The sequence below is a fragment of the Calidris pugnax genome, unplaced genomic scaffold (genome assembly GCF_001431845.1).
Source record: "Calidris pugnax isolate Ruff unplaced genomic scaffold, ASM143184v1 scaffold60, whole genome shotgun sequence".
Classification (NCBI taxonomy): domain Eukaryota; kingdom Metazoa; phylum Chordata; class Aves; order Charadriiformes; family Scolopacidae; genus Calidris; species Calidris pugnax.
Window position 1 is genome coordinate 1,649,425 of NW_015090831.1, and position 12,684 is coordinate 1,662,108.

Consider the following 12,684-nt stretch of genomic DNA (forward strand, 5'->3'; position numbering starts at 1 on the left):
AATCCAGGAGGCCTACAATTTAAGAGTAGCTATGTCAAAGCCCTTTTGTGGATTCAGTCTTCCCTTTGTGGCCACCCCACTGAAAGGATTAAACTATTGGGGAAATGAAGTACTGTTCACCCTGAATAAGGATGTCAGCTACCGGCCCCAAAGAAGCGATGTCTCAGTATATTTCAGTTTAATATTCTTCTGTCGATGACACTGGTAGGAAATGGAAAAAAAAGGTAAAAGCTCTGTGGCAATGGGAGTGTGACAGTAGGAACTGGCTGTGTATCAGCACAGGGGCCGGCAGGGCTGTCACCGGGGCTGGCAGAAAACTCTCCCCACCCAAAGAGTTAAATTTTTGCTCTTCGCCTCCAGCGGTATAAATCCCTAGCATTTTGACTGAACCCCATAAAAGTAAATCAGCGTAAGTGAGGCCAGACTGCAGCCTGAGCAATCCTGGGGACCAACGCTGAGAAAAAGAGCCGGCGATACCAGGGAGCAGCATCTCCCACCAGGCTGGTAGCAGAATAGCCCAGAGTCAGCCAGAGAGCAGCTGGGAGGGAGCCAGATGGGCAATGAAAGGGGCACAGCGAGCTCCTCAAAAAATAGTTTTTTAATTGTAGGAAATTTTGCAAGACATCCCTGACATAAAGTTGAATTATTTTCATCTTTTTTTTTTTTTTTTTTTTTCAAACAGCAAAAATGTAAATGCTGCCGTTTGCACAGAGAGGGGTTTTTTAAGTTGTTGTTGCAAGGCTGCACTTAAAAGGGGGCTGGTATTAATCATCTCTACGTAAGGCAACTTTAAAGGGGCATATCAACCAATTATTTGGAGCAGCTGATGGGCAGTGGTTTATTTTGCTGGCTGGCGTTTTTTTTTGGAGTGGGTATCAAATGGGTCCACGTGGCACGAACAGAACATAACTCCAGATGGGAGAGCAGTTCCCATCTTTTGCAGAGTAAATCTGCTGTTTGAGACTATATTATATGACTGAAATTTTATACATATGACTTTGTTGGAGCTGAGATCTCTTCCTTTGAAAATGTGCTACAATAATAATTGCATTTACCAGTTGCCAGTCCTTCTCGCAAAACTTTTTTTTTTTTTTTTTTTTCTGTTCGGATTGTGAAATTAATTGTCTCTAGCTAATATAATTAAAAACAAACACTTCTGATTTCAGCGGAGGGAAAGGGGAAGGGAGGAAAAAAAAAAAAAAAAAAAAAAAAGCAAAGCAGCAAACTGCAGCCCCGATTTTCTATTGACAACAAGAAAGCTCTGCCATCCCTGAACTGTTTAATTATTGAAATGAACTGTAACAGTACACTGGATTGTTGCCGAGGTCACCGAGTAGTACTGGATGTCAAGAGGAAAGCAGCAGCTCCGAGAGCCCTCCAACGCCTCAGGCTCCCTCTAAAAACCCACACACTTTTTCTCAGGCATTCAGCCCCTGATAGGTAGCCCGATAGCACGGCCGATTTGCTAGTATTACAGAGGTCCAACGGTGCTTGCTTGTTTTAAGACGAGCCAAACTATGCTCTGGTGACCACCGTGACGCTGTGATTCCCATGCCCTATCGCATTCCTCTTTCTCAGATCCCAGGCATTTTTTTTTTCCCCTACGTGCAGTCCAGGATGTAGACAAATGAATTCCAAGTGACCTATGTGGGGGTGGACTCTTTGGAAACAAACAACAAAAATAAGATATCTCCTGTCCTCACTTTTTCATTTGCTTGTTCCCTGGATACAGTTTATTCGTGGCAATGAAATACACATTGTGTCTCTGGAGCTAGATCCAGCAGCAACATCTTTACCACCCCCTAACCTTGGCTGATTTTTTTTTCCTTCTATCCTTTCTTTCCTTTTTTTTTTTTCTTTTCTTTTCCTGATTTCCTATTTCGGCCTTTACAAAAGACAACTTGTTTAATGTTATCTGCTCCTTTGGAAATCAGGCTGCCCTTTAAAGCAGTATCAAGGTTTGTTATTTATTTAAATGATTTTCTTTTTTCTAGGAAAAGTTTAGGAAACTGGAGGGTTTTTTTTAAAAATGCTGGTACATCTCTGCAGTGGCAGCAGGATCTGCTGTGCAAACAATCCCTGTGCATGCAGGGGAAGGGAAAAACTTCTTTTAAAACTTTCAACGTGAAGAAAATCCTGTAGACACAAAAACTGCTAAAAAGAAATAAAACTGCAGTTGGGGAACAGACAATAAACATTTCAGATTGCTTTATGGCACACTATTACGGGCAACTATCTTGCTTAAGTAGGCATAACATTTTTCACAGTATATATTTAAAGGTTTTATTATGCTTTGCATTAACAGCAGGGAACCATTGCTCTTGAAGGGAAGGGAGAAATCATTTCTGCCAGTCCAGTGGCCTGGCAGGTAGCAAAAAAAACACTTTAAAATGGCCCAAGAAATGCACTCTATGGTCAGGCACGAGTGAGAACCAGCCTACCCCGATGCTGATGTTGAGGGAAAGCAAGAAACGACCCCTGGGACCAGTTCTAGCCCTGCAGCCACTGCTGTAGCCCCCGTTGGTTGCTGAGACTTTTACTGGGGCACCTACAGAAGACACAGCCCTGAGGATCTGGCGAGAGCAGCGTCTCGTGCAGCCGGCGCTGGGAAGATGTTGTTTCTGCTGTCAGACATCTGCGCCTCTCGCACCGCCGGCGCGCTCGGAGCCTCAACGAGCCAACTGGCAGCAGCCCCCTTTGCTCTTGCTATCAGTGGAAACGTTCTTGCTATTCGGTTCCTCACCGACGTCGCTGCCTGATTTAAGGGCCAGACATCAGACCCGTTTGGGGCCACCCCAGCCTGCCTCCCCCCATGGACCTCAGCCATCCTCCACAGAGCTGCTCTCGAGGACAGCAAGCTCTGCGGTGACATCTCCTCCCGAGCTGCCAACTCCCGCGAGCTTGAAACAATGGAACAAAGAGTAACGGGAAAAGAACAGTCCACAATAATGCATCCAGCATTGTCCTGGATTCCCTTTGGCTTCATTAAAACGAGTGACGTCCTTCAGTCCTGGGTGCACCAGAACTCTCCTGCTTCTGCACAAAGCCTAGTCCAGAGCTGCAGAGCCCAGCAAAGAGCTCTGGGCACTTCTCGCCTGCCCCTGGTTGACACCAGCCACTTGGCCACTCTCAGGCACAAGTCCTTCTCGCCCAGAGAAGTTGTGGATGCCCCATCACTGGAGAGGTTCAAGGCCAGGCTGGATGGGGCTTTGAGTAACCTGGTCTAGTGGGAGTTGTCCCTGCCCAGGGGACCCCTTCTGCCAAGGGGTTGGAACTTGATGATCTTTAAGGTCCCTTCGAACCCAAACCATTCTATGATTCTATGACTCCTGTGTGGGGACACCACCTTTCAACTGTCCCAACCCTCACCTCCTTCCCATTCCTTGTGTCCCAGGGGCGTTGGTGGAGAACAGGAACCTGCACCTGCAAGCCAGCCACTCTCAGGACATAACAACCTGTAGATATTTATCTATCCAAAGCAAATTAAAGAGACCTTATTTTTATTATTCCCCATAACGTGATAACTTTCCCTGTTCTCCAATTTGCTTTTCCCTCCTCCAAAAGGTACACCATTTACCCCAAATGCTGCCACTAATGACCAGACCCTCATGGGTGCGAAGGGAACAAAACCTTCCCTGGAATATGCAAAGTTTCTGCAGAGACACAAGGAGCTAATCTCTTTGCAAATTATGTGAACTGAAGTAAGTAATTTAACAGCTTATTCCCCCAGGTAGCCAGTGACCACTGCATGTCCCTGTTATTTAATTTGACAGTTAACCTTTCGAGGGCTGGTAGTCATTTTAGATTAACTTTTGTATCTTAAAAATTAGTAAGCAATTTCCTTCTGGTTAATTTTATATATTTTTTTAATTGTTAGTTTCTCCACGCATTTCCAGTGGTCATCTCATCTACTAAACTCGTTCATCCTTTTCAATGCATGGCTTTGTGAGTCAGAGTAGGGGAGGGAGGAGAAGGAAGGGTTGCTAAGAAATTGTAAAACATTATTTAAGTAGGTAAGATTAAGTATTTGTGCCACAGTTTACAATTATAATAAAATAAATCTAGAAACTATTTCATGTATGAGAGCATGTACATTAGAAAAAATATTTCTATAACAGATAACCATCTTCTGAACACTAGAATGTTAGTAATTTGTCAGTTTTTCTTTTAATTAAAACTGTGAATATAGTTCATGCTCTGTTTGATTCAGTGTCAACATTTTGGATAGGGGCTAAAACTGATTTCATCTTAAATCTGTTGCATTTCTCAGGACAACTGATGAAGTGTGCCTTTAACATTAAGCTCTTGAACCCATGAGGTTTGCTTGTTTCAAGATCAGTAAATCAACAGATATTAGAGTAATAGCCCTGATAAGACTCAAGACTTCTAACACTTCTGTAAATGCTCTCTTTACCAAAACTGCATACATTTTTTCCACTCAGACAACCTGGTTTAATTCATTGCATCATTACCAAGTTGGTCCACTGTAAAATGAAATAAAATTATGCTAGTTAGAACAGTTTCATTCTAAATATTTTCCTCAATGCAACCCATGAAACATTTAATGTGTTTAAACTATTTTTTAACACCACAAAAAAATATGTCTAATCTTTCTCCAAATCATTTATATAAAAAAATCATTGTTATTTTCAATATATTTCTGGAAGAATATATAAATTTGCTTGAGTTAAGGGGTATGTCTCCCAAAGTAATGGTAGGTATTAACCAGGGAAGGGCTCCAGTGACACCTTTCCCAGGGCAAGTGCAATTGGTTTTGAACTTTCTTCAATTATTTTAGTCCCTCAAAATATAATCACTGTAAGAAAAGTGTTAATTCAAAGAATTTACATGTAATTTAAAGTCAGCATCCCCCAAAAAGCATCTGCTGGGTTATGGCTCATGCACAATAGGACACTCAGGTGGCCTGTGCTGTGGGTAAGTATATGATACCCATGCGTGTCACAGAGTTGGCCTCAAAATCTGCCTAACCCACAAAAAATACAAGTGGATTTACATGGGGAGGGTGAAATTTAAATAGAAGATTGTTTGCTAGAGGAGTGATTGTCTTTGATTTCTGGAAGTATCTCCAAGTCAGCCTGTTCACCAAGTAATATTCAGCAGAAAACACTATGGAAGTGTACTACAGAAGATGGCGAATTATGAGACCCAGCCCTTGTGTCTAACTGAAAAGCGTCATTCGACAACAGTCACCTAATAAAAAAAGGTGTTCAAATGGGGGCTCAGTCCAGGGAGGACTGGGAAAAACCCTGGTGTCTAACTGAAAAGCATCATTCCACAACAGTCACTTAATAAAAAAAGGTGTTCAAATGGGGGCTCGGTCCAGGGAGGACTGGGAAAATCTTATTTCAGCAGTCGCTGGTGCTGATTACATTTGCTACGATGGCTGAGGAGGAGGATGAGCCGCACAGCTGCAGTGCTAGGATCAACCTGGGTGCACTCAATGTAGGTGTTGAAGCAAAGGCCAATGATTTCCTTGTGCATAAATGTGAATGTAGAGAGTAGAAATATCTGTTATGCTTCCTAAAAACACTTGTAACTTACCATATTTAGCTTCAAGCTTTAGTTCCTTCCACCTTGCCTATTTTAATAAATACTCATAGCACTCAATAAAATTAAAACATCAATGAACAAAACAGATCCATCTGAAATTTTCCCCAGGGGTTTGGAATGGAGAGGAAGCATATCTGATACAGGAGAGTCATGTTGCTAAGTATGCTCAACTTCCCCACTGACAGGTGAGTACAGCGATAATCTAATTTATCTGTAACGTACCTGAATGCTTCTTGGATCAAAGCCTGGAGGATGTGAAAAAAAAAAAGGCTGAAAAGTGAGAAAGTCAACTCGAAAAAGATGGTAACTTTCAAATGTACACGGTAATCACCATGGTAGTGAGAAAGAGCTCATATTTGATTCCCTGGGAATTACCTCAAGACAAAGATGGTGAGAATTACTTTGGAGAGTATGTGAGGGAAAGCACACCATGAGAAAGAGGAGCAGATGCGTCTTTAGAGTTCAGTATTCCTCATGCCTCTAACTTCTCATGCCCTTTACGCAGTCTTTTACTAATTTTTACATTGATAATCTATAGAACCTAATTACACAAAGTTTTTAAAAAAATCCTTCTCTAAAATTCATAATGCCTGATATCTGAGTCACAAGCACAGTTAATGTAATCTAACACATATTGCGGGAACCTACTGCACACAGATATTACCAATTAGCACATGATTTTAACAATCAACATTCATGCAATTAATAGAACACTTCATATTCCTTCTAATTTTGAGCTCTGCATGAGCATATGTTATCATGACGGAATGTGGGATCATTTATTTATACTGGAAGCAAGGCTCCACATAGAAAGCCGAGATGCTGAAAGTTAGCCTGAAAGTGAAAAGGGCTCAGTTTTGTGTTGAAAAAAAGAATACTTTTAGTCTGATTTCTAAAAGTTGAGCCGTTTTCTTACCTGCTCGCTGATTCTTGCTGTTAATGAACTTCTGGAGAAGAAACTGTGCCCCGATCATAGCTGGGAAACACAACCATCAATTAGTCAACAGGCAGGTAAACACTTACCTCTAGAATTTACAACTACTGCATAATCAAGGCTCATAAAAAAAAGAAATAACCACAGTGTCTTGCTTAGGTTCTTCTTATTATTATTTTTACATTCAGAGATAACAGTAGCTGAGCACCTTGTTTTCATTAAAATGTTTATTATTATACTTTATTGTGAGTAGGGAAGGGTTATTATTATACTTACTGGACAAATGAAGAGTTATAGTATAGAGCGATCAAGCCCAGATCCCCACAGTATTTAGGCACCCATTTACATTAATTCCATGGGATTTAGGCATTCAGTACCTTCAGGATCCACTCCCATCTATTTTCCTTGCAGCAGGGAACAGGGAGCTGGACGCCCCTTTCCCAGAGTCCCAGCAGTTTCCAGCCTACCTTACTTGTCTCTCTTCTTGCTCTTTGGTGCTAACATAAAGTAAAAAAGCAATAAAAAATTATTTTAATTACTGAAGTCATTATTATTATTATTTTTTTTACATTCAGAGATGTTTTCATTAAAATGTTTATTCTTATACTTTATTGTGAGTAGGGAAGAGTTATTATTATACTTCTCGGACAAATGAAGAGTTATAGTATAGAGCGATCAAGCCCAGATCCCCACAGTATTTAGGCACCCATTTACATTAATTCCATGGGATTTAGGCATTCAGTACCTTCAGGATCCACTCCCATCTATTTTCCTTGCAGCAGGGAACAGGGAGCTGGACGCCCCTTTCCCAGAGTCCCAGCAGTTTCCAGCCTACCTTACTTGTCTCTCTTCTTGCTCTTTGGTGCTAACATAAAGTAAAAAAGCAATAAAAAATTATTTTAATTACTGAAGTCATAGATGTGTTACTAGCTCATTAAGGAGACAAGATGCTGGCTAAGAAGGTGTTTTTTACACGTAGACTGCAAGGAATCACACTGCACTGCTGCGGTAGCTGGAGCTGCTATGTTCCCTGTCTATCGGCAAGAAGAATAACGTCAAAACACAGGGGTTGTGCAAGCCTTTGCTCCAGAACATCCTCATATCTTCAGCTGCCTTGTTACAGAGATGTCCCAAATGTCTTTCCTACCACTGAAGACATTCCAGCAGGCCTTCACAGCCAAGCACACCCTTCAGCAGCTCCTCCTATGAGCCTGAGTACAAAGGTGGTCTATACCTTCTCCCCACCACTTTAACCTTCCCTTTCATTTAGGAAGCTACCCAGTGTCATCTTGTTCTCAATAGATTTTGGAGAACGTGACAAGAGTCATAATCATTGGGTAGTGCTCTTCAGCTTTCAAAATGGCAGAGGAGGTGATACAAGATGGGACATCCGATGGCAGGAATCATAGAATGGTTTGGGTTGAAAGGGACTTTAAGGATCTTCCAGTTCCAACCCCCTGCCATGGGCAGGGACACCTCCCACTAGACCAGATTTCTTGAAGCCCTATCTAGCCTGGCCTTGAACACCTCCAGGGATGGGACAGCCACAGCTGCTCTGGGCAACCTGGGCCAGTGCCTTACCACCAGGAGTGACCACATTTCTTCAAGCTGTATTGTGGCTGTCTCTTCCTCACCTTTCCAGCAGGTTAGCAGCAGTGTTGTGTTCCCTTAGGCTTTTCCTTTGGGAACTGCTCTAAACCTCTGCATCAAGAGGCTGTTGATGCAGGGAATTCTCCTCCAGCAGCAGGGACTGAAGCAGCTGCAAGAGCTGCAGATGTGGACTCTAAATCATTGTGTCTTTTCCTCTTTCAGGACAAGCTCCTGGGAGAATTTGGTTTACCACACATCTGACGTGTATTTATGTGTTGCAGAACAGGAATAAAGTAGCGATTCTTTGGGTATAACTGTATTTCTAAAAAATGTCAGAGGAGTATTTATGTCCCCCATCACTGCCTCTCCCCTCGAGGGACCCTTCACAGAAACATCACCTTTTGGGCTGCTGCTGCTTCAAACAAGAATAGCTTATAGTAATCTATAGGTGGCTAAAGAAAAGCAGGATTTCACCTGTGACTACACCTCTCATACTTATCTCAAGGACTTTTCAATCAAGTTCTGGTAAACTGGGAGGTAAACTCTCTCCAAAATTCAGTGTCTGTCTGTCTGAGTTATTTCTACGCTTTGAAATAAGTATGTGGTTGAGTCAGGCCAGGTTTCCACGATGCCCAGAGAAGATGCACAGCTATAGACAAGCAAGAGGGAAAAAGAAAGGCTTCCCATCTCAAATTCACTTTGCCTGAGGTAACTTCAACCAAGGTAATAGAGCAGCACTAGTGTCACTGACAGGGAGGTAAACTAAGTGTAATGGGTTTTCATACTGACTAAATACATTAGCAATGACCTTCCTGCCAAAAAAAAAATATATATATATAAATCAAGAGATACTTTTTTCTGCTGATATCAATAACAAATATGCATTTTTCTTAACCACTGTTTTTACTGAAGGCTTTACTGCACAAAGAATCCAGGGGGAACAGAAAATCATATAATTGTGCAGGTTGGGGAATTCTCTAAAAATACGTAACCATGGCACCCTTGTCATTACCAATCAAGTAATCTTGATAAAAAGTAAAGTAATTAGCCTTTGAGAAGAGCATAAAGCTAATTAAAAATGACAACTTAGTCATTTCAACAAACAACAGCACAGAACCAGTTAGTATTTCTAACTATAGCACAATGCGATAACCTGACCTGCCAAAATGCCTTGCCTCCAAGCCCATTAAAAGGAACAGTAGTTCATGAGAGTGAAACTTTGCTAACCTTTGCTTTTGTTTTAAAAATTAGATTTGCTTCCTCTACCATCCAATACTTCTACTTGCTCTCTGTGTTTCGTCATCTTTTACTAAGACTTTGCCCACCTATCGGTTAATTTTGAAATGATGGAAAATCCTGTAGTCTGCTAAAAGGAGACTATAAAATGCAAAGTATGAACATATGCATTGCTGAAAAGATTTACTAGTTGCAAATAATAAGTTTAGTCTCATAACAAAGTTGCTTGTTCAGAATTTATAAATAATAACCAGAAACAAAAAGAAACCACCGGTCTCTGATTATATAGCAATTGGGAGTTCTGTCCTCCCATAGATGTTAATGGCAAGGCTTTAATTCCTTTCTACGGGAACAAGAGCGAATATTTCTTCTTTTCCTGCCATCAAAAAATCTTTGAAGAGGACAAATTTTCAGAAAATTATCCCAATTACCACCACTTTTCTTAGCAGATATATTTACTCAGGTTGCAGGTAGTGAAGAAAAAAAATTAATATCTTTTCAAATCACAAGATTCTACTTAGTATTTCCTAACATAAACATGCATATGTATTACATATATAATGACATATATTAGTTACAGCCAGTAGTCCACGCCACTATATTCCTTAAATCTGAGAGTTTGTTTGCTTTAAAAATTAAAGTGTACTAATCTAAGATGTGTGCACACAAACTAGTCACCGTGAAGCTTTGATGCAACTGCTGAACTTATCCTCAGAGGTTTCAATTTTAAAAGGATGAATCAGAACTGCCATGGGCCAACCCCAAACATTGGTATCTTCAGCAGATCCAGCTGAGTGATTCTGACTCTTAAGGGCAGGTTGGATGGGGCTTTGAGCAACCTGGTCTGGTGGGAGGTGGCGCTACCCATGGCAGAGGGTTGGAACTCAATGATCTTTAAAGTCCCTTCCAACCCTAACCATTCTATGATTAATCATGCTAATATACCTTTTTCAGCCACAGAGAGAAAATAGAGGTTTGATCCTCAGAATAAGGATTGACTGGGAAAGGAAAAGAGGTGGAAGAGATTATGACTGGGTTTTGCCAAGCCCATGCTAATCTTTCACTTTTTTGGTTCCTTCTTGCTAGGAAAGAGCAGAATAATGATGATTTAGTGAAGCCCTTAGGCTGCTGAAACACAGCGCGCAGGAAGCAACCTGCAAAACAGAGTGATTGCAACTCAATGCAGGAAGGGAAAACTTAAGCTCCTTTGACTTACAGTATATATGAATACATGAGTTGGTAAAACAGTTACAGATGTGTATCTAGACCAAATAAAAAGACCTTGTAGCCATGGAGAAAATATGTATCTGCTTGTGCTGCCCTGCTTCCACTCTTTGGAAAGCTTGAAGCGGGAATAAAACGTTTGCTTATATTTTGAACAAATGTTGGATGAAGCAAAATTCTGAGCAACCATGAAGTAGATAAAGACCTTGATCCTGCTCTGTAATGCATCGTAAGGCACAGTTCACAAAGGCCAGCCCTGGCTTAGGAAAGAGAGTCTCCTTAAGCTTTCTCTGCAGCCGGCGGAGAGTGGGATCATCCATCCCCGGCTATTGCAAACAGGCAGGGTTCTCCTCGGATCCGTGGAAGCAGACCAACATATACAGGCTGAATATCTTAGGCTGCCATCCCAGATCTGCACCTCTTCCCAATTCTTCCTACGCCAAACCTAACGACATCGGGCAACCTCTCCGAGCATTGATTTGCAAGCTTTTCATTGAAAACATTTTTTTTTGTGTCAATGAGTCCTCCAGCTGAATTCTGTATCACGAATTCGGTGCAATTTTGGGTGATTCCAGGGAGCTTTTTCAATTCCTTGAAGTGCTTGCTCAAATGTATTTGTGAAAGTTTGGTTTTGTTTTAAAAGAAGCTTTCTCTGAAAGTTTTAAAGGTCTTAAAGGAAACACAGTCTCTTTTCATAAGCCTGTTGGACAAGCAGGTGTTTCAGTCTCAGACTGTTACTCTGGTGTTACAGGACATCAGGGAAGATAAGAAAAGTGTTGCTTTTCTCTTCTTTTTTTACTTTCCCCTAGTAAAAATTAAATTTTTACAGGGATGAGGTAGTAATCTATAACACCTGCAAAGAGACAGCATCCACTTGGTCTTTTGACATGTTATTTCCTTATGTAGGGAAGATGGAGATGAAAATGAGATCTTTGTCCAGTAAAGAAAGAACAGAATAAAATCTCCACTTGCTCTTGTACCTCTCATCAGACCTAGAGGCTCTTAAACTTAATTCCAAGTTTAACCTGGACAAAGAATTGGAAAAAATACACTGTAGGCAACAAGACTGCATTGGCAGTGGACTGGATTCAATGACCTAATAGTTCTTTTTCCATCTCTGATTTCTTTGATACTATTTATAAAAAGGAAACAAAAATGATGGGCCACTCCAAACAAATTGTTACCATAAACCAATAGAAAACATCAAAATTGGCAAATGCTCCTTTAAGACTTGCATGGCTTGTGGAGGCTGGGAGAAGACTAATAATGTACCTCTCCGAAGGTCCTGGGCTATGTTTATTTCCCATATTTATTTAAAAGAAAATCAAAATACTTTTAAGCAAGTCGGCTAGTTCCAAATTTAGGAACAATCGAACAAAGAAGAATCTGCTAATTCCAGATGGAGTGCATATAGTCCCTTGGCACTTATTACTTACCAAATGTTTCGGAAAGCAAACACATGACCTAAAAGATTTTGTGAGTGTGGGGTCCTCAAAAAGCTCTTAACAAGTCATGTATTTCTAACCGTATTTACTTTACCCACACACAAAACCCCACTTCGTTCTCCTTTCTTTTTTGTTTTTCTTTTTTTTAAAGCAGACAATGCTTCCTTTAAAGACTATTTATGTACGACTCAGTTATCCCATAAGGCTGGGGGCTCTAAAGGTGTCTCCTTTGAAAGGCTTCAGCTGTGGAGCATCTGCTCCCTGTCTGAGGGCTACCTTCCCCAGCACCACGCTGATGCAGGTGTTTTTTCTACCCATAGATCATCACCCATAGATGGCTTCTCATCTCAAAGATGCAACATAATTTGGGGAGTTTTATTCTTTTTTTTAAATTTGGTCCTTTGCACATATGCAGTTGACCACCAACATCCTGCACATGGGTGCCAACCCACCCTCAAAACACACCTCTAGGCAAATTAATATAGCATGCTTTCGCATTCATTACTGAGATGTTTTATATTAATTTCAGGGCAAAATGAGCCTGATGAATACAACCAGGATTTTTTTAGTGAGCATTACATTCCATTATTCTAATTGTTTCCTACACAAATTACATACTTTGGGGGAAAAGCAAACTAGAAAATCATAGAATCATAGAGTTGTCTCTGTTGCAAGTGACTTTTC